The following is a 21,824-nucleotide window of genomic DNA, read 5'->3' as shown; positions in this document are numbered from 1 at the left end:
TTTAGACGAGAGTCAACCTCTCAAGCTGTTTTAGTTCTGATTCAGTTCAAACATCCACTGAAATAAGTGGGCCAAATCCTATAGCTTGTATTATTGGTCTAATATAAAACTAGACATATTTTATATTAGACCAATTTATATTAGACCTAAAAAGGTGAGTTTTGTGAAGGTGTAGTTTTATATTTAGTTTTGTATTATGTATTATGAAAATTCCCATCACAACAATAAAACAATGGCATATAATTTTATATAAGAAGAAACTATTCACAAGGGTCAGATGTACGTGAGCTGTGGACTGCACAGTTGCTACTGCTCAGTCATTTAATACTTGCATAGGCAACCAATGTTACTGTGCAGTATCATCACTGTGTTTTTTTTCCAACGTTACTGCACAGTAGCAACAAGCTACAGCACAGAAGCTTGTTGCTATTGCACACTAGTGTCTTATGTAGACATGCCCAAGGAGTAATAAAAAACCCCCTCTCTCCCTGTACACACATTCTTATGCATACTAGAAAAAAAATATTTTCTGCTATTTTCCTTCCCCCCACCTCTATCGTCTTCCTAGCAATCCCTTGCACCTCTCACTGGCCTGTCTATGTCTTCCTTTAGAAGAGAGATAAATGCTCCCCATGTGACATGACATTTTTCAAGTTTGTCATTAATCTTATGAATAAGATGCTCTTACAAAGCAATTTCTGCTGTGTCAACATCCCAATCTTTTAAAAGTGGGACACAAGAGCTCTCTCACCTTCCACGGGTCAATCTCTTTGCATCAACAAAGACTATCACAATCCAAGTTTTAAAAAACTTTTCTATTGAAGAAAAAAATTAGCTGCAAAACTAGTTTTGATAATATGCAATGCCAGACTGTTTCTATAACTTGTGAACAAAAATTCCTAATACTTAGGTTACTACCAAATAGGACATGTGATAACATGCATAGGATTACCGAGTTCATTCCTGCATTCAACTATGAATGCTGACTATGAATTGATTGCTCGCTAGGTGACTTGTATACAAATCCAAGCTATTATCTAAACTGGAAATTAGATTCACTAGTCAGAGACAAAGCATGGTCCAGAATTCTGGGTATCTAGAAATTCATGAGACTTTAGACAAGTCACAATGCCTTGGAATTACTATTATTGCCATTTTGTAGATGGGAAACCAAGCCTCACAAGAGCATTGTGAGAGCAAACACACTGATGTTTCTGATATGATAGAATCATAGAATCATACAAAGTTAGGGTTGGAAGGGACCTCAGGAGGTCAGATCGTTTGACCCCCTGCTCAAAGCAGGACCAGCCCCAACTAGATTATCCCAGCCAAAGCTTTGTCTAGCTGGGTTTTGAAAACCTCCAAGCAAGGAACTTGCAGCACCTCTCTGGGTAACCTGGTCCAGTGCTTTACTACCTTCCTGGTGAGAAAGTTTTTTTCCTAATATCTAACCTCAACTTCCCTTGCTGCAACTTGAGCCCATTGCTCCTTGCTCTGTCATCTGCCCCCACTGAGAACAGCCCAGCTCCATCCTCTTTGCAACCCCCCTGCAGGGAGCTGAAGGCTCCTATTAAATCCCCCTCAGTCTTCTCTTCTGCATACTCAATAAGCCCAGTTCCCTCAGTCTTCCCTCATAAGTCATGTCCCCTAGCCCTCGAACAATTTTGTTGCCCTCCTCTGGACTCTCTCCAATTTATCCCCATCCTTTCTGTAGTGGGGGGCCCAAACCTGAACACAGGACTCCAGATGTGGCCTCACCAGTGCTGAATAGGGGAAAGAATCACTTCCTTTGACCTACTGGCAACATTCCTATCAATGCAACCCAATATGCCATTAGCCTTCTACGCAACAAGGGCACACTGCTGGCTCATATCCAGCTTATTATCCACTTGTAACCCCCAGGACCTTTTCTGCAGAGCTGCTGCCCAGCCAGTCAGCGCCCAGCCTGTACCGTTGGTGCAGAGGATTGTTTCATCCTAAGTGCAGGACTTTGCACTTGTCCTTGTTGAACCTCATGAGATTTCTTTTGGCCCAATCCTCCAATTTATCTAAGTCACTATGAATTATAGCCCTGCCCTCCAGCATATCTCCCCCACCAGCCTGGTGTCATCTGCAAACTTTCTGAGGGTCATGCATGAAGACATTGAACAAAACTGGCACCAGGACCAACCCCTGGGGCACTCGACTTGATATCGGCTGCCAACTAGACATCAAGCCATTGATTACTACTCTCTGAGCCTGATGCTCCTGCCAGTTTTCTATCCACCTTACAGTCCATTCATACAGTCCATATTTCCTTAGCTTGCCTGTGAGAATGTTGTAGGAGACTATCAAAGTCTTGCTGATGTCAAGGTACACCACATCCACTGGTCTCCCCATCTCCACAGAGCCAGTCATATTATTGTAAAATGCAATCAGGTTGATTAGGTATGACAAGCCCTTGGTGAATCCATGCTGACTGTTCCGAATCACCTTTTTCTCCTCCAAGTGCATAGAAATGGATCTCTTGAGGATCTGCTAAATGATTTTTCCAGGGACTGAGCTGATGCTGACTGGTCTGTCTTTCCTGGATCCTCCTTCTTCCCTTTCTTAAATATGGGCACTATGTTTGCACTTTTCCAATCATCTCGAACCTCTCCTGATTGCCATGGGCTTCAAAGATGACAGCCAGTGCCTCTGCAATCACATCAGCCAACCCCTCAACACCCTTGGGTGCATCCCATCTGGCCCCATGGACTTGTACATGGTCAGCTTTTCTAAGTAGTCCCTAACCTGTTCTTTCATCACTGGGGGCTGCTGTTCACCTCCTCCCCAAACCGTGTTGCCTGGTGCAATAGTCTGGGAGCTGACCTTGCCTGTGAAGGCTGAGTTGAAAAAGGCATTGAGCACTTCAGCCTTTTTTGCATCCTCTGTCACAAGGTTGCCTTCCCCATTCAGTAAGGGATCCACACTTTCCCTAATCCTCATCTTGCTTCTGACATACTTGCAAAACCCTTCTTGTTACCCTTCACATCCCTTGCTAGCTGCAACTCCAATTGTACTTTTGCCTTCCTGACTTCATCCCTGCCTGCCCAAGCAATTCTCTTATAGTCTTCCCTAGTTATTTGTCCAAGTTTCCACTTCTTATAATCTTCGTTCTTATGTTTTAATTTCCTGAAGAGTTCCCTGATAAGGCAAACTGGCCTTCTTCCATACTTGCTAGTCTTCCTACACATTGGTATGGTTTGTTCCTGAACTCTCACTAAAGTTTCTTTAAAGTATAGCCAGCTCTCCTGGACTCCTCTCCTCCTCAGACTGGCCTCCCAGGGGATCCTGCCCATGACCTCCCTGAGTTGAAGTCTGCTTTTCTGAAGTCCAGGGTCCTTACTCTGTTGCTCTCCATCCCTCCTTTCTTCAGGATCCTGAACTCAATCATCTTGTGGTCACTGCTGCCCAACTTGCCATCCATTACTACATTCCCCACCAATTGTTCCCTGTTTGTGAGCAGCAGGTCAGGAAGAGCACAGCCTCTAGCTGGCCGCTCCACCACTTGCACCAGGAAGTTGTCCCCAACACTCTCCAAAACTTCCTTGGATTACCTGCACACTGCTGTATTTCCCTCCCAGCACATGTCTGGGTGATTGAAGTCTCCCATGAGAACCAGGGCCTGTGATCGGGAAACTTCTGCTAGCTGTTTGAAGAAAGCCTCATCCACCACTTTCTCTTAGACTGGTGGTCTATAGAAGACCCCCACCACAACATCACCCTTATTGCTCTCCCATCTGACCCTAACCTAGAGACTCTCAACAGGCCTGCCTCCAGCTTCATACTGAAGCTCGGACAAATCATATGGCTCTTTTACATAAAGTGCCACTTCTCCTCCTCTTCTCCCTGGCCTGTCCTTCCTGAATAGTTTGTACCCATCTATCAGAAGTTCAAGTTGTATAGTGCTGAGAGTCATAAAAATGTCCCTGATAGACAGATCTTGTGCAGTTAGTATATTTGACCAATTTCTCTCAAATCATACTAACATTTTGTATCTTATTGCACAGGACACCTTACTAAGGTGAGTAAATTGTAATTCAGATATATTGCAGTATTCTAGGTCAGTGTTTCCCAAACTCTGGTTTTTGATCCCATGTGGGGTCATGCATGTGTAAGTGGGATCATGACTCCCAAGGCAACCCAATTACTGATGCGGGCTTCCAGACATAATTGGAGTTGCCAGCCCAGAAGTGGGATTGCCATTTGAACAGCTTGGGGACCCAGTCCTAGATTTTAGCTTTCTTTCTTGGGAACAAAGAAAGGCAGTTTTATAGTTGTGTGAGATTCAAGAAAATAGGGTTATGATCAGAAAGTCCTTTCTGCTTTTTTCCCCCTACAGTCTATTCTCTGTGTGATGTTGGGCAAGGCATTTAAGTTTGAATGCGGTCATTGACTTTTCATAGAAAATTAGGGTTGGATGGGACCTCAGGATGTCAGCTAGTTCAACTCCCTGCTCAAAACAGGATTGTAGCTAACTAAATTATCCCAGCCAAGTGTTTGTATAAGACACATTCCCATGCAACCCAGATGGGAAATTAAGCTCCTATACCTCGGCTCCAGAGGCGGATGCTTTATCCATTATGTCACTGGGTCATTTCTGCACTACTTTGGAACACTTTTAAATTAATGTACAGTCTTTAAAAAGGATCTTTCAGTAAAATTGAAGCTTGGAAAACCTAAAGATCTTTAGATAGCTACCTAGATAGGATGTCTCTTTCTATAAGCCACTACTTCTTCTGGTTTAAATGGATTCTGAGCTGTAAGCATTAAAGTTGCCTGGTATCTGGAATAGTGTATTCTGGAGAAACCATTATGAAATACATTTTCTCTCTTTTTGTCATTCATTTTTTTTTAAAAGGAAATGGTTGACAACAAAGAATTCATTTTCACACATGAGTGCCACACTAGGGTCTTCAAAGCCATAGTTTAGGTAGGTCTTGTTGGCATGCAGGCAAGCAAATTTTAATATCTAATGAATAAATATTGATTTCAATATGAATTTGGAACTTCTGCATGGCTCTCATATTTAAAAGTTGAATATCTGATTTGTTCTTCTTTCAAACACAGATGGAGCAAGGAAGAGGTATTATGACAAGCTCTGAAGACCATTCTTGTCCAGAGTAGGCATCATAAAAAATGAGACTTATGATACTTGTGACAAGGATATCTACTGTTTGTGCATGAACACTGTTGTGTTCTTTTTAGCAAGAAAATGACCAAACCACAAAGGCAAACATTTTGAAATGTGAAAGGAATACCTTATGAAGAGCCTTAATGCATTCTCCATCCTTTGCAGTCTTTTACTTGAAACTAGTTATCTGTCTAAAATAAATGCTACAGATGAAACAGAAGTTTGGGTTTGATCCAGCACATCACTTTGTCCCATGTATGTAAGAAGTCAGATTGGGCTATTATATAGTCCTTTTGGCCTTAAGATAGATTGACCCTTAAATCTTGTTCAAATAGATGTGTGGCTCCTTGGGTTATACAGCCTAACTTCAAATGATAGATATAGATGTATCTATCAGGTCATGATCCATATACCAGGTCATGATCCAGAGATTAACTTGTGCTAAAGATGAATTTGCCCATAACATTGGATTATCCATGCATTTTAATGGCTTTTTTTAATATTACAAAATACAAAATTAACCACTCAGGCCATTTTTATTTTGGATTTAGAGAAGTGACTTGCCCCTAGGCACAATCTTTGAATGCCAAGTGCTTTAAATTAACTGTGAATGTCAAGAGTGAGTCTTACTGCTCTATTAAAATGAAGAGCAAGTACAGTTGTAATATTTTAACCCTATACAACCCTTTTTAATTCTAGAATCACTAAATACATTAATGAATGTGAGTTCCTGATCTCCTACCCTTATGCAAACTGGGGATATGTTCCTTAATCAAGCTGATTTCTATGGGACCGTTCATACCTTTTTATTTCTATGGGACTGTTTCCAGAGTAAAGTAACAGCAAGAGCAGCAGAAGCTCATCCTGTTAAAATTAAGTCGCACAACACCTTTATGAGCTAAGTAAATACTGTTCCTATTTTACAGTTGGGGAGACTAAGGCATAGAGGAGTCACATGACTAAAGTCACAAGATGTCAACAGCAGAGTAAGGATTGGAAGCATGTATGTGCTCTGGGTTCTGGGAAAATAAGGCACACGTGCTCTAGTGCTAAGCTAGAAAAATCTCACCTGAGTTAGTTGTATTTTGCACATCCTTTCACTGGTATAAATAACTACACACTCTATGTTAGACAATAGAGACTTCAGTCTCATGAGTACAGAGTCGACTGCTACCTCAGAAGCTGGAAATGCTAGAAGAGTCATAATTACAGCAATAGAAAAGGGTATTGCTATAATTAGGAAAATTATGTGTAGGCTTCATAGTCCCGACTCCATTTCTGGAGTTATACATGTTTTTTGAAGCAGTAGCATAGTTCATTACCTACATCATGCACAAGGATTTTGCATCTTCAAAGTATATCAACTAGATTTCCTAATTTATGTCCGCAAGGTCTGCAAACTTCTGCCTTAATTTATTCAGTAAATTTCACATCCGTTAGACAAGATGTATTGAATCTCAGGCTCTGGGATTTGATTGATCCCAATGTAGGGGTAATATGTTATCTTGTTGCAGCAATATCTGACAGGCATTTATTATGGATTTTAAAAGGATAAGGAGTCCAAACTTTTTTTTTTTCTAAATCCACAAAGGTTGTGTCCAGAAAAAGACTTTGAAATCAGACAAAGCCAGCCTGATATAAACATTATGTCACAGGAGTTCAAATATAGTCAAATCAAAGAAAAAGGACCCTGTAGGATCCGATCCAAACCCCCATGGATACAATGGGAGTCTAGTCACTATGTAGGTCGTTGCCTCATAGATGTGTAAGAGGCACTATATAGGAATCAATTACTATCTTTAATCAGATTAAAAAAAAACAAACAGAGAAAATAATAGTCCTAAATTGCATCAGGGAATATTTAACCTAAGTATTTGGGAAAATATATTTAGCTAAGGATCAAGCAGTGGAGGAAAGATACAGAATTAGTTTGACTGAAGATAGCAAGGACATCTTCATGATGGATAGTTGAGAAACGTTGTAATGTGCCAGTGACTTGGCAAAATTGTATTGGGAAGCTTTCATTCAACTAACTGAAATTCTCCTGGCGGTTTTCGACTACTTGGGGTATTTTTAAGTTATTTTCCTAAACTGTTAGTTGTCATCTGTGCTGATGAACATCTACCATGTTTCAATCAAGAGGTGGTTGCATGTCAGTTATAGGAAAAGCTGTTAGCCAATAAGCAATGTTTTATTCTTCCTGACACCCATGCTCTATAGTCTGAAATATGAAACCACTGAATTCAGGCCCAGATTCAGCTACACTCGTCCTGAGATTTCCCAATGCCTTGGTGTAGGTATCAATGGAATAAGTTTGAATTTGGACCCTAGGCACTCTTGAAAAATCTCATGAAGTGCCTAGCTACATCTTATGTACTTCACACTTCTAAACCTCTGACCCTTAAAGCTTGCAGAGTTGAATAATGTATCGCTTAAATACCTCCAAATCTGTCATAGTGTGATAGTGTTGTTCTTGCACCTGTGCTGATCTAAGGAATACCTGGGAAGCAAGATTTGTGTAGCAAGGTGATATCTTTATTGGGTTAACTTTATAGATGGGAGAGAGGTTAGCCAAGCTTTTACACATAAAAAGCTTTTGCTCAGGCCTAGGAAAGAAGTCAATTGGGTTATGGAGCAAAGACAGTCTTGGAACCCAGCTGGGCCAACCATTAAGGCCTAGATAGTTTGACAGCTATTCACTTCAAATAGAGTAGGTGGGTAGTTAAATGTCCTTCCCAAGCCCTGAGCTACAGCTAGATGCTTGGGACAATGAAAGAGAAAGGAGTCTTGGAAAGAAGCAGATACAGTCTAAACTAAAAACCAGCTAGAACAATTATTGTCATTTAACCTCATTATGTTAATTAATGTGATCACTTAAAATGGAAAGTGGGCAGTAAATGTGTGGAACAAAGAGAAGTTATCAGAAGTAGTTACAGACTAAGTAAAGAATGGTTGCTATAGTTAAACCTAATTGTGTTAATGAATAAAACCATTCAAAAGGGGAAAAGGCTTTTATTTACGGTAGAGCAAAGGGAAGTTTGCTGAGGGAGCAGATAAGTTATAATGAGCTTTAAAATCTTTGTCTGTGTTCAAGCCCATGGTTTATGGTGCCCAGTAAAGTTATGAATTTTTGTTCCCAGGTCTTGTTGGGAGATATATTGATCATGGAGATATTTGGGCAGTCTTTAAATTTTCCAGTTATCAAGAGTCCACATGCCTATCACAAAATGTGGGGTGCTTCATTCCATGCACCATATGTCTTCATGGAAGCCATATGGGTGAAACTAAACAGTGACAGTTCTCCCGTATAAACGTCTACAGAAAAGTGATACAGGATAGAAACACAAAATGACGAATGGGAGTACACTTCCCACTGAATAACCATTTCTTCCTTAACCTCACAGTTTGGGACTTACATATATAATACCCACAGGGCATGTCTACACGTGATGCTATGTTGCCGTAATGTCAGCGGGCACAAACAGTGATGCCGACCCTAAGTAGCGATGAGCTACCTCAGTATAGCATATTTCGATGGTGACATAGCTGTTAAAAGTAACTGTGCCACTGGGACAGCTCAGTAGCAGCTGTTACTTCACCTGCATTTAGTACTTCCTAAAGCAAGTACTAAATGACAGCGCAGTAACAACTGCACCGTGCGGGGCATGTGTAGATGTACCCACATAGTACCATCAGAAGATATGCCTGGGTACAGTTCATAAGTCTAGTGGCCATCAAAAACCATTAACTTAATATGGATCACATTAAGTAATTACATTTGTCAACACATTGAGGGTGAAAGAAAATATTCTAACTGTTTTACAGCATAGGCTGTATCTGTTTCTTTCCTAGACCCAATGAAGGGCAATTCATTCCAAAACAACGTGCCTGAGGTGGCATCACATGTCCATCTTAACACTTCCTAAGTGCAGTTAAAATGTGAGCAGATGCACATTCAAGCCATTTAGCATGTGTTAAATGCCTTAATGACGTTGCAGTGTTGTTCCCCCTCAGACAAGTTTTATCTCCTAATACACAGTAACTTTAATAGGTCACTACATGCCAATGATTTGCAACTGTTGCCTAACATCTCTCCCAACTATAAAGATGTTTCTGACCTCACAAATCTTGCTTATTTCTCTTAAACATCTGTGCTTTAATAAAGCACTTGTGCCCCTTTCCAACTTGGCTCTTTTCAGTGCTCTAACTCATAAGAGAAAGAGCCAATGGATGTACATGATTTCATAGGAGCTGGGGAAAAGTAGCAAAAAGGCACCAAGTCCTCCCTTTTTTGGATCTAATTCACAGAATCATAGAAAATGAGGACTGAAAAGGGCCTTAGGAGGTCATCTAGACCATCCCCAACTACAGCATCCCAGTCAACACTTTGTGTAGCCGGGTCTTAGAAACCTCCAAGGATAGGGACTCCACAACCTCTCTGGGTAACCTGTTCCAGTGCTTTATTATGCTCCTAGTGAGAAAGTTTTTCCTCATATCTAACCTAAACCTCCTTCCTGCAACTTGAGACCATTGCTCCTTATTCTGTCATCTGCCACCACTGAGAACAGTCCAGCTCCACCCTCTTTTGATGAAGGCTGATATTAAAACCCGCCTCAATCTTCTCTTCTCTAGACTAAATAAGCCCAGTTCCCTCAGCCTCCCCTCATAAGTCATGTCCCCCAGCCCCCTCAACATTTTGTTACCCTCCTCTGGATGCTTTCCAAATTGTCCACATCCTTTCTGTAGTGGGGGCCCAGAACTGGACACAGGACTCCAGATGTGGCCTCACCAGTGCTGAATAGAGGGGAAGAATCACTTCCCTCAATCTGCTGGCAACACACCTACCAATGCAGCCCAGGATACCATTAGCCTTCTTAGCAACAGGGGCACACTGCTGGCTCATATTCAGCTTGTTGTCCACTGTCACCCCCAGCCTGTACTGGTGCATGGCATTGTTCCATCCTAAGTGCAGGACTTAGGTTTTGTCCTTATTGAATCACATGAGATTTCTTTTGGTCCAATCCTCTAATTTGTCAAGGTATCTCTGAATCCTAGCCCTACCTTCCAGTGTATCTACTACTCCCCCCATCTTGGTGTCATCTGCAAACTCACTGAGGATGCAACTCCATCTTTTCTTCCAGGCCATTGATGAAGACATTGAACAAAACCAGCCCCAGACCCCCCACCCCCATGCTGAATCCAACCATATTCTGTGGGTCTTTTCACTGAAATCAGTAATACCCCTCAAATGTGAGCAAAGCAATATAGCAAAACCAGATTGTTCATTCTTTATTACAGTCAAAAACAGATATGCAAAAAAAACCCCAAACAAAACAAAAAACAAAACAAAACAAAACAAAACATGGAGGGAAGATTTTATTGACCAGGGAATGAAAAAAGTCACAATGATCCAAATTATTACTTTAACCAGATCTTTTCTTCCTGCTATATTTTGAACATGTTAAGAGAATTGCCTTCTGCAGGCTTCCTGTCTCCAGATTTTCTTTTTTTTTAAGGAAGTAAAGCACAGTCCCGCAGGGAGTGAAGTCAACACAGTGGCAGCCCCTCAGTTTTAACAGAGTCTGACACCCAACCTACATTGCCACCAATGCTACACAGCTGGTGTCCAGCTAGCCCAGAAAGGGAGGGCAGACTGGGCCTTCTTTGGCTGATGTCATAACAGTGATATTATGCACATGTCAAAGCATGAGCTCTGACTGCTGTCACATACAATCTTATCTGGCACCATGCCGAGCACGTGTGAAACACTATCGAGTTTCCAAGACTTCAAGCTAAACTTTTCTGTGGCTGCTGTCTAATACTGAGGAAGAGGGTGAGACAAGCTTGCCATGGCTCCTTGCAGTGCATGCCTTCAGTTCACTAAGGAGTGGAGACTTGACTCAAAGCTGTGATTTGAAATGATTCACAGGAGCCGCTTGAAGCCAATTAGCACAATCTAATTGCAGTACCAGTAATAATGCTCTGCCTCCAGCCATGTGCTAACAGCTTGCTGATGGGTTAGATGGGGTGGGTAATTATTTGGGCCCAAGGGCCACATAGGGAGTTTTGATGAGCTGTCATGGCCTGGGTCAGCACCCCCTTCCCTCCCCCTCCCCTGTAACAACTCATCAAACCTCCCTGTGGGCCTTTGGGTGGGCAGGGAGAGGTGTTTGGGGTTTCTTGGGTGCTAGGCCATGGGTGAAGGGAGGGAAGGGGAGGCAGGGGTCGCATGAAACAGAGCTCACCCAGGCAGTGTGGTTCATGACTGCCCTCATGGTGCTCTGCACGGGGATGAGTCCCACCTAGGGCTGCCCATGCTGCACTCCCACACCTGCTGGCCCAGCTTTAGCTGTGGCCCCAGCCAGTGCACAGCTTCTGGTGGGGCTATTCCCAGTGTGGCTGCAGCTGGCTGGGTGCTGTTTTGCCCTCCCCCCCCACCTCCTATGGGAACCACCTGGCTGGAGCATTCCCAGCAGCATCTGGAGCAGCATCTGGCCAGCTGCAGTCACAGAAAACAGTCCTGCCAGAAGCTGTGTGCATTGGCCAGCGCCTGGACTGACAGGGCTGTTTTGCTCCCTTTGCCTCCAGTGGTAGCGTCTCCTCCTGCTCCTGTCCCTGCTGCACTGCTCCAGAAGCATGGGTTGCTGGGAAGCTGTGCCTTCTGCTGCAGGTGAGGGGAGCAGAGCAGCACCAGGAACAGCCCCACTAGAAGCTGCATGTGCTAGCTGGGGCCCAGGGCAGCAGGGGTGCTACATGGGCTGTCCCAACAGGAGCAGGTGGGGCTCCTGCTCATGCGGAGCACTGTGGGGGCAGCTGCAAGCCAGATCCAGACAGTTGATGGGCCGGATCTGGCCCATGGACCATATTTTGCCCCTTCCTGAGTTAAGCAAAGGAGGCAAATCTCAATTTAACTTTGGGATCAGTATCTTACTAATAGACTTCTTGGTTGAAATACACTGAATTGGCTTTGGCATTTGTAGTGTGGAGTGAGCCATTAATCTACATGAATACCTATTGATGCTCGTATGGGAACATCATCTTCTTTTGGAAGGGAAATGGGGCAAAGGTGCTCATTCCTCAAAGCCTGTACCTTGGAAGGAAAGAGCTGAATGCGTTTTAGGTGGAGGCAAGGTTGTCTTAGGGTAATATATTCTCTTATTGGACAAACTGTATATTTATACATCACCCTAAGAAATCTTGGCCTTGCACATCATTTCTGGACCATCAGCACTACAACCTTACTCTTAGGGTTGAAACATATGTCATCTTTCATAGACTTTGTGCAGAAAGTTACAGCAAATAGACATCCATACCTTTTGTCATATCATCATGGGCTGAACGTGCTCTGTTGTGGTCCCAGGGATGACACCACCAATTAGCTGAGTGGTGGCCTGAGACCTGGGACCACACTGGAGTGTTAAACTCACTGTGGTCCAGTCCAAGGGCTGAGACTGCCAATCAGCTGCCTGGAACTGCATTAGTGTCCTGGCTTTTCTTGCTTCCAGAGATATGTACCCAGGATCTCCTGGGCATGGCTCTGTAAGCAGGGGAAGTCAAGGTTCCCCACTTCCAGAGGTGTGGCTGGGATGATCTAGTTGGGGATGGTCTTGTTTTGAGCATGGGGTTGAAACAGATGTGACCTCCTGAGGTCCTTTTGAACCCTCATTTTTTATGAGTCTATGAAATACCTAAGCTCCCTGTACAGTGAATGGAGGGAGAGGCAACTAGAATTAAGAACCACAACAGCGAGCACACTGAATGCAGGGGAGTTGTAGCCAGCTGATAGGAAACACTTAAAATGGAGAGCGATCTGGATACCACGTGAAGAACTGCTGCAGTACAGAAGAAAACCCCCCACAAATCGCACACCGCTGGTTATGTCATATCACCCCTCCCTTGAACCCACATGGAAAATCCTCAAACAATTGTAACCCATACTAGAAAGAGACCCTATTCTTAAAAAGATCTTCCCAGAGCCACCCATCCTAGCCTTCAAACAAGCACCGAACCTCACCAACCTCATCACCAGAAGCAAACTTCCTCAAGCCCAGAACACACCAAAAGGATCCAGACCATCCCAGGCCAAGAAATGCAAAACTTGCTAACACAACTCCACCACCCACACTATTTCTATACCCGACAACAGAGCCATCAGCTTTCCTGGATCTTACAGCTGCACCTCTAGAAATGTGATATATCTCATCCAATGCACCAAATGCCCTGATGGAAAATACGTAGGAGAGACCAAACAACTGCGCACCAGAATGAATGCACACCGGACATCTATCAAAGACAGGAATACCCAATGACCTGTGGGGGCACATTTCTCACAGGAGGGCCACTCTCTCTCCAATCTCTCAGTCCTGATCCTCAAAGGGAACTTACAAAACACTTCCCAGAGATGACCCTATGAACTCCACTTCATCAGCCTCCTGGACACTAAAAATCATGGACTAAATATAGACATTGGATTTATGACACATTATATCCTGCCTGACATCTGACACAGGTATCTCTCCACTATTCATCCCCCTTCTCTCCCACATTGACTCCTCAATCTACATTTTCACTGACCACCTGTCTTGTCTGCATACCAGCCCAGCCGCTGGCTTCTTTACTTTCCATTCCATCCAGGAAGAGCACACACCAACTGCTGAAACGTCCTTAGCCTGACGAAGGGTTTTTAAAACCAAAAGCTTGCTTAATTGTTGCTTTCCAACTATTTAAGTTGGTCTAATAAACAATATCAGATTCACCCAAAGAACCTTGTCTGCCTAAAAAGGGAGATGCATTTGAGACCCTGCCTGTCTTCAGACTTAGACCCCTATTGCAGCCTTGAGTTAGGTGTACTTATGAAAGTAGGATTTAATGGCTTGAAACCCCCTTCCTGCACTAAGTGATCCCTTAGGTACAGCTGACTGGCTCACTCTTCTCTTAAAAGCACAGTTGGAGGAAGATCAGCTGCAAATACCTGTCTCTTAGAGAGCAGCCTAATAACAATTAGCAATGGGAGACCTGTATTGCAGGCCAGTGGTTCTCAACATTTTTTGTACAAGGACCCATTTATAAATGTCAATGGCTAGTCCCTCCCTCCTCAGTAAATAGTTTAAAGAAAAAACAACCCCTCTGGCCCTGCTGGTGCCCCTTATTCCCAACCCACAACCCTCCATCCCCCCAGACCCAGTGGTGCACCTTACTCCCGACCCAGTGTGTGTGGGGCAAGGGGTGAGTGTATGGGGTAGGGAGGTGTGCGTGGGAGGTATGAGGGGGCATATACCTCTCCATATTTGTGCACCCACAGCAGGCATAGGGCTGCAGCCTGACTGGACCGGCATGGGCAGGAACCACCTCTGCAGACCAGCAGGCAGGACCCAACGCAGGACAGGGCAGCAAGACTCATTGATGCCACCACCTCTGGGACCCCTGTACCAGCTGTGCTGCCAGCAGCACAAAGGAAAATGGATGGGGCAGGGGTCACACTGCCCTCACCTCCTTCTGCCACTAGCAAATTGCACACTGGACTGTGGTTGTACCCCACTGCCATGGCCCAGCTACCACTGCTGCTACCCTTAGGATGCCTGTGCTGCCTGCCACCCCACATCCGCTCTGGGATAGAGCTGCAGCCTGAGGGCAGCGGCGGGGTGGCGGTAGCTGGGTCATGGCAGCAGGGTATAGGGTGGGCTCCTGGTGGCAGGAGGAAGTGAGGGCATCATGCCCCTCCCATCTCATGTTGCTGGCAGTGCAGATGGCACAGGGGTCCCAGCAGTGGTGGTAGCAATGAGTCTCGCTGCCCCACTCTGTCCTCCCTGCTGGGCTCCAGAGGTAGCAGGTAGCAGCTGCCTGTGTGGGTTGGACCAGGGTGCAGCCTCATGCCCACTGGGGAGGCATGTGCCCCCACCATGCCTGCCTGGATTCATAGATTTCATAGACATCAGGGCTGGAAGGGACCTCACAAGATCATTGGGTCCAGCCCCCTGCCCAAGGGGCAGGAAGTCAGCCAGGGTCAAATGATCCCAGCAAGATCCCCCCCCCTCCCCCCCGCGTCCCTCCGATGCATCATCTATCCCCCCTGCCCTGTAGACTTACCTATGGGGAGCTGTGGGAGCTGCTCTCCACGCTGCTTAGTTGCCAAGAGCATGTGTGCACATGCACATGGCAACCCCTGCCTGATTGCCCTCCTCCTGCTTCCCCCAGCCCCAAGCAACAATCCCTTGCAGGCTGGAACTCTGCCAGCCTGCAAGGGGGAGCCCATGGCTTCCCACATTTATCTCCTTTAAAGGAGAATCCATGTTTAAAGTTTGTGCATGACCGTATCATATATTCCTGCAACCCACTTTTGGGTTGTGACTCATGGGTTGAGAACCACTGTCCTAGGCTCTCCTCTGCCCAGTGATGTTCAAATCCATACCTCCCACTTTCCAGGGAAGTGCCCTAGCTACCATGGCATTTCCAGCTCAGCTGAGATGATAGTGCCCTTGAGGATGGGCTGAGGCACCTCAGTACCTGTAAAGGTTAAAAATAAATGACCCAAACAGGGCTTTCCATGAACTGCATGCTTAGTCTTAGGCATGCAAATTCTTATCTTGTCTGAATTACCCTTTAAGACCTTAAGTAATTTTTGGGGACCTGGCCAGAATTGCCTTGCCTCAGGTTGCATGCAGGAAATGAGTGTATTTCTCAAAAGTTCATCTCAAGTCTCTAAATCAGACCTAAATCCTGGCATGAAGATGTGTGATTTTTCAGTGTTCTCTTCAATACCACCTATTAAAGAAAAAAGAAGAGAAAACAAAGAAAAAAAGAAAGAACGATACAGGGTAGCTTGTGGTAAGGATTGGTTCCAACAAGTAACTGTGATGTCTTAAATAAACTACCTCAAAGCTTTTCATGCGAGTCCACATAGAATTAAAGGTCAGTGGCCACATCTACATGAGATGCTTAGTGCGCAGTAGCTCGTTACAACTGTGCAGTAGCATCGCATGACACGTACCGTGATGCAATGCTACTGTGCAGTAGTAACAAGTTACTGCACAGTAGTAATGAGCTACTGTGCAGTCAGCATCACCAGGAAGCCATGCAGAGACACTACTGCACAGTAACGCTGGTGATTGTGCAGTCATTTAGTACTTGGGTATGCCAGAACTAAATGATTGTGCAGTAACAACTGCACAGTCAGTGTCTTGTGCAGATACAGCCAGTATGATGGAATAAGGATTATAAGCCTTCATACCCCATGGCATTAAACAACTACATGAAAAAAAAAAATAGGAAGAAACTTCCCGATTGCACAGATTATTCTACAACTGCCCTTTCAAGGAATTTCCCCCCCTACTTTCCCACTCAGGCAACTAGTGTCAGAGGTAGGATGGATTAGATCCATGTTTCCAGATATGACCCATAGACTACCAAAAGGTGGGAGGTGAGCCTGGGAGGGGGAAAGGGGGGAAAAAATGCCTGCCACATAATTCAGTGCCCTTGGGCCTGGATGCCAGAGGCAGGTGTAGAATGAGCTCGGGCTGTGCACATGTATCCATTGCTCTCCCTGATGCCACTTGGCCCCACCACTGCTGCCAGACCCACCATTGCCACTGCTGGATGCCCACTGCTACCCTCAGACCTACACCACTGTGGCTGGACCACCACAGCTACTGCTGGCCCCATGGACCTGGCCTAGGAGGAGCCCAGTGGTCTGCATTTGGCCCAGCACTCAGGCTGTTCGCCATACCTGAACTATTTGAATAATGAGTCAGATCTAATATATTCTGTGCTTTGTGAGGTCTTCTACAGGGTCTAGCTATGGCCAGATTTTGGTATGCAACTACCATTAAATGCTTTCTTTTACCTTTTGTTCAAGGTCAACTTGCTAGTTTTAGATGACTACATTTTCTTGGAACCTTGAATGAGTTGTTCAAGACAAGTTTTACTGCATCATTAAACACCTTTGGATTGTCACGCACAACTTACAAGGACACGTGACCTTGTATGATTTTATTCTAATGTTCTCCTATGGGTCAATATATTGGAGAAACAGAAACATTTGCTCAGCTGGCTGCAGTCGTCCGGGAAAGGGTCTGATGGCCTTTTAGCCTAAGGTAAGACTGCAGTATTGCATTCATTGCAGCAGCATATTTATATCACCTAAACTCTGAGCATATGCTGAAGTCATAAGGAAAGCAAACATTTGGAGTTGTTTATGGGCGAGATGTTTGAACGTGGTAAAAAGACATTCTGCCTTCCAGGCTTTGACAGTGCTCAGACTCCCACTGAAGTTGGTGGGCATTTTGCCACTGACTTCAAAAGGAGTAAAATTGGATTTTGTATTGACATTGACATGTTAAATATGAATTTTAAAAAGTAAAACCATGTCTGAAGTGTCTGAATAGCAACAAATTAGAGGGAACAGGGGTTTGGCTCTATTTGGGCTGTTTTTAAGAGGAAAACGATTGACTGTTCTTTGTGTCAATGATTAGAAAAACTTGAAACAGAGTGAATGGAATAGAAATGGTTCATAATTCCCCAAAGAACCGAGCCAAGATCAAGCAAGAGCCCCAGAGGAAAAGTTTGTAGAAATTTTCAACAGCAGAGCAGATGCAGGACTGTGATAGGCTAGAGCAGCTAGGATTAAGCAGCAAACCTTTTCTACAGTTCCAGTCTGGCTGCTTATATATCTTAGAATTTCCCCTTCAAGTGTCAAGTTCAAATAAATACCTATGTTTGAAGATCCAGCAATGCAGACATGACCATAATGTAAACGCTAATCTGAATATATTATGAATATGATTTCATGCATTTATATAGATATCAGAGGATTTCAACACACTGGGGTTCAGCACTTATTATCCCTTATTATTTTCTTTATAACCCTTTCTAGATCTTCTCGTCAATCAGAAGAATTCTGCAGTTAACCTTTACAAGAGAAGATCACAGCGGTGATTTAAAGCCTGAGAAATCAGGTGTTACCCATGACGGCACTCAAATACATATCCCTTATTAAATGTGGATCGCTCTCAAATGTGGGCGTCATGAATGGTGCAAAAAACCCCAATGAAGTTGGATTTAAAATGTATGTAAAACTTGCACTGGCTGTTCAGGCATAATATTATGGGGCTATACAACGTGTGTGTTATGAGAAAATAAAAAAAACCTTGGGGGTGGGGGCAGGGGGTGGGTGCTATCCTCCTGTTTGCCAGATTTGGGATCTGAATCTGGCAGTTCTCATCAAATCCCAGACTAGATAATGTACTCACTCGCTTTAAAATTTCTTTATCATTTAAATGTTAACTGGTTGTTCCCATCCATACCTTCCTTTGGCGATTATTGTACCATATCTGCTTCTGCCTAAGCAACCACCTTAGATTACGGTCCAACCATCCCCATTCAACTATCCTTGCTGTGTGCTCTCAGAAATGCAGTAAGCTACTTTCTTCACTCTCAGCTTTCTGTGTTACATCTGTGTCTCTTGCTCTTTCTTGCTGTGCCTGGTACATTTTTTGGCCATTCTTCCGGGCCTGTTGTTCTGCAGTCTTTAGTCTCTCCATTGCAAAAGCTCCCATGCTTGCCCCTCCTTGGATCTCTGTAGGATCTGAGAAGATGCTCTGTTTTTCGGCGGTTTTTTTAAACACTTAAACTATGATTCTGCTTCAGAAGCTCTACTCATTTCTGCTTTAGCAATTTCAACTAGTTAAAGAAAGAGAGCTCCCATTGTCTATGCAGACCATTAACCCTGAGATTCCCTAGAAACATATGGCTACTAACCCCCCTACAGGAGCCACAAACAATTTAATTAAAAGTTCAGCCCAAGAAGTGGCTGCTTTACTAGTAACCGTGTTAACTTTTGTCTACAGGATGTCATACACATACTCTCCCAAAACAGTTTGCAGAAGTATGTAATGTATTTACCAAATGAAAAAAAATATATATATATATATATCCCAGATGAACAGAGAAATTAAAAGAGCTAAACAAAGAAGAAAGGCCAAGTTGAAAGGAGACTGGAAAATAGATAGGAAAGTTGATGTGGCAAAGCCATGAAGCTTATATCAGATGACAGGGATTACAGAGAAGACAGATTTACAAGATCAACTATATTTTGGTGGTGCTGGAGTGATGTTGTAGCTGTAATAGTTCAGGAAATGTGTGAGAGGCAAGGATTTCTGTGGGTGATATCAATATCTTTTAGTGGGCCAACTGCATGATTGGGATAGTCAATCAAGCTTTTGAATGCAATATATTTTTCTTCGGGTCTGTGGAAAAAACAGGCACGGCAAATGATTCAAAACAGCTTGCATTCCATGAAATTGGAGAAAAGAGAAATTCCCAAGGGTAGCAGACAAGTACATCACAGAAGAAAGGATAGCTTGATTAGTGGAAGATCACCCTTGTGATTTTTGTGCTCCACTGGGCCCAAAGCAGAAAAAAGGATTGCAAATCTTCTCTGTAAATGTTTACTTACATGAAAATTACACTTCAGCTGCTTTTCTACCTTGGAGAACTCATAACAGCTGCAGAGTCCCCCTATGCCTGATGAAGGGTGTTTGTGCCCAAAAGCTTGCAAAGAACTTTTTTTACAACTATTTTAGTTGGTCTAATAAAAGATATCACATCTACCCAAAAAACCTTGCCTGCTATGTCCTTAGACCAACACGGCTACAACCAACAGCCCTACTTGAATTGACTTGATCACAATCCTATAAGTATTGTAGGATATTCACAACCTATAAGTATATAAGAAGTGTGAATCAGGAACCGGGATAATGTCTGTTCACCAGGGCACCCTGAGGGAAGACAAGGTCTAATGGTCACAAACTGCTGGAAGACCACTTTAGACTGGACATAAGGAAAAACTTCTTTACTGTCCAAGTCTCCAGAGTCTGGAATAGACTCCCCCAGAATTAGTGCAAGCACCTACTCTGGATGTGATCAAGAAATGCCTGGACACTCACTTTGCTGGGGTCATCTGAGCCCAGCTGACTTTCCTGCCCTTTGGGCAGGGGGCTGGACCTGATGATCTCGCGAGGTCCCTTCCAGCCTTAACATCATAGATAAAATCTATGAAATCCATTGATGGGTGTTAACTTTCTGCACCGGCTTATGGTATTGAATCATATTTACTCCAATATTCCAGAAAACGTATTTCAGAGACATCCTATTTTAAGTGTTTCTGCTGTGAGTGCCAACACACTCTTCCAATCAGAGGACAGACACTAGATCACGTGACTTACAGTATCAGTTATGGCCAGCTAACAAAAATGAGAAAGCAAACTCTCACTGAGAGAACAAGACCATAGAGTTAAGCACCATACAAAAGCATTTGTTGGATTTTCTTTGAGGAAAGAGCCTATAATTCCCACCTACAAACTAGAAATGTATGTGGGGCAAGAGCCTTTTTCTGATCCTTTCCATGGGGGTTGTCTTTAAACCATCACGGATATATTCACAGAAATCACAGTCCATTTGGAGAGTTTCTGCAAGCAGGAAAAGGCACAGAATGTGTCAGATAAGATATTAATGGCAAACGATTCACACCTCTCTTCCAGAGGCAGGTGATCTCAAAGACTGCAAACTGTATACAACAGAAATTGTTCACTATGTGAGCATCCTATTCTGTATGCATTAACGACTGCTCCCAGCCCACACAGTGGGTGAGAAGGTGAAAAGTAGTAAAGATAAACTCAAGCCAACAGCCTCTGTGTTTGTTCATTTTATTCAAAATATTGAACCTGAGGTGCCCTTTGTCAAACCTAATGATAAAACACAGCTGCCTACTTGCTGAAGAATGGAGTTATCACTTGAACTGCCAGAAAGGTTATAAATCAGTGAATTATTTAGTGAAAACCCAATGGGCCGCCAGTCACCTAATCAACAATTTGGCATGCTGTTTAAACGTCTGGTTTTCCGATGAAATGTTGTCTGTTTGACTTCTAGGATTAAATAACCTGTTGGCACACTCTGGCATGACGGTATCTTGGAATTTGTTGTGCCGTGGCCAAGATTTTCAAACACAGCTAGTGTTTTTGGGCCACTCTGTTTTGGATGCTAGGATCTGCCCTTTCCCATGTTGTTCAAAAATCACAGGTCTGGCCCCAAAAGACACGAGCTTAACTTTAAAAAAGCATGAGATGTTTACTGTAATGAAAGGGGTCTTCTTTGCTGCCCATTGTTTTTTTGCTTTATGACTATGTCGTCAAACATTTATCAGTTGCTTAGGGCAAAAAGGCACATAAGAAATTTAGAGGCCGTAGTAGACTTCAGAACGTTACATAGGGTGAAGCAGAATTTTGTTTCAAGACTCAGATGCCCTGAAAGCAAGTGACTTTTAGATGTCTTAGCAGCAAAGTGGAATTTAACACCGAGTACCTTAATAAAATAATAAGAAATGTGTTAGAGCGGGTCATGCTGAAGACTCTGAATAAGAAGGATCCATCTGATTTTTCCATGTGAATGCTCTGAGCATTGTGAAAATCAGTGTCTCAGGTAGGATCATAGGCCATGAATGGGGTGGGGCACTCGGGCCATGGCCCGACCAACTTTTAGCATATTAATTTATTTTGCAATTAATGTTAATTTATGTTAATTTAATTTATAATTTAATTTAATTTTAACCCACAAATGCTCAGTTGTCATTCTGGTTAAAACTGCATAGCTATTTTTTTAACTGCATAGCTAGCTAAAT

The 21,824-nt window shown here is 43.5% G+C and overlaps 1 long non-coding RNA gene across 2 annotated transcripts in view; it reads right to left on the bottom strand.

The window, feature by feature from the left end:
- The window catches only part of LOC109285250 (uncharacterized), a 121,206-nt gene that overhangs the window by 47,742 nt on the left and 51,640 nt on the right, over positions 1–21,824 (bottom strand). The gene's annotated exons all lie outside the window — the stretch shown is intronic.

The sequence above is a fragment of the Alligator mississippiensis genome, chromosome 3 (genome assembly GCF_030867095.1).
Source record: "Alligator mississippiensis isolate rAllMis1 chromosome 3, rAllMis1, whole genome shotgun sequence".
Classification (NCBI taxonomy): Eukaryota; Metazoa; Chordata; order Crocodylia; family Alligatoridae; genus Alligator; species Alligator mississippiensis.
Note: the sequence above shows the minus strand (reverse complement) of the source record. Positions and strands in the feature narration are given on the sequence as shown.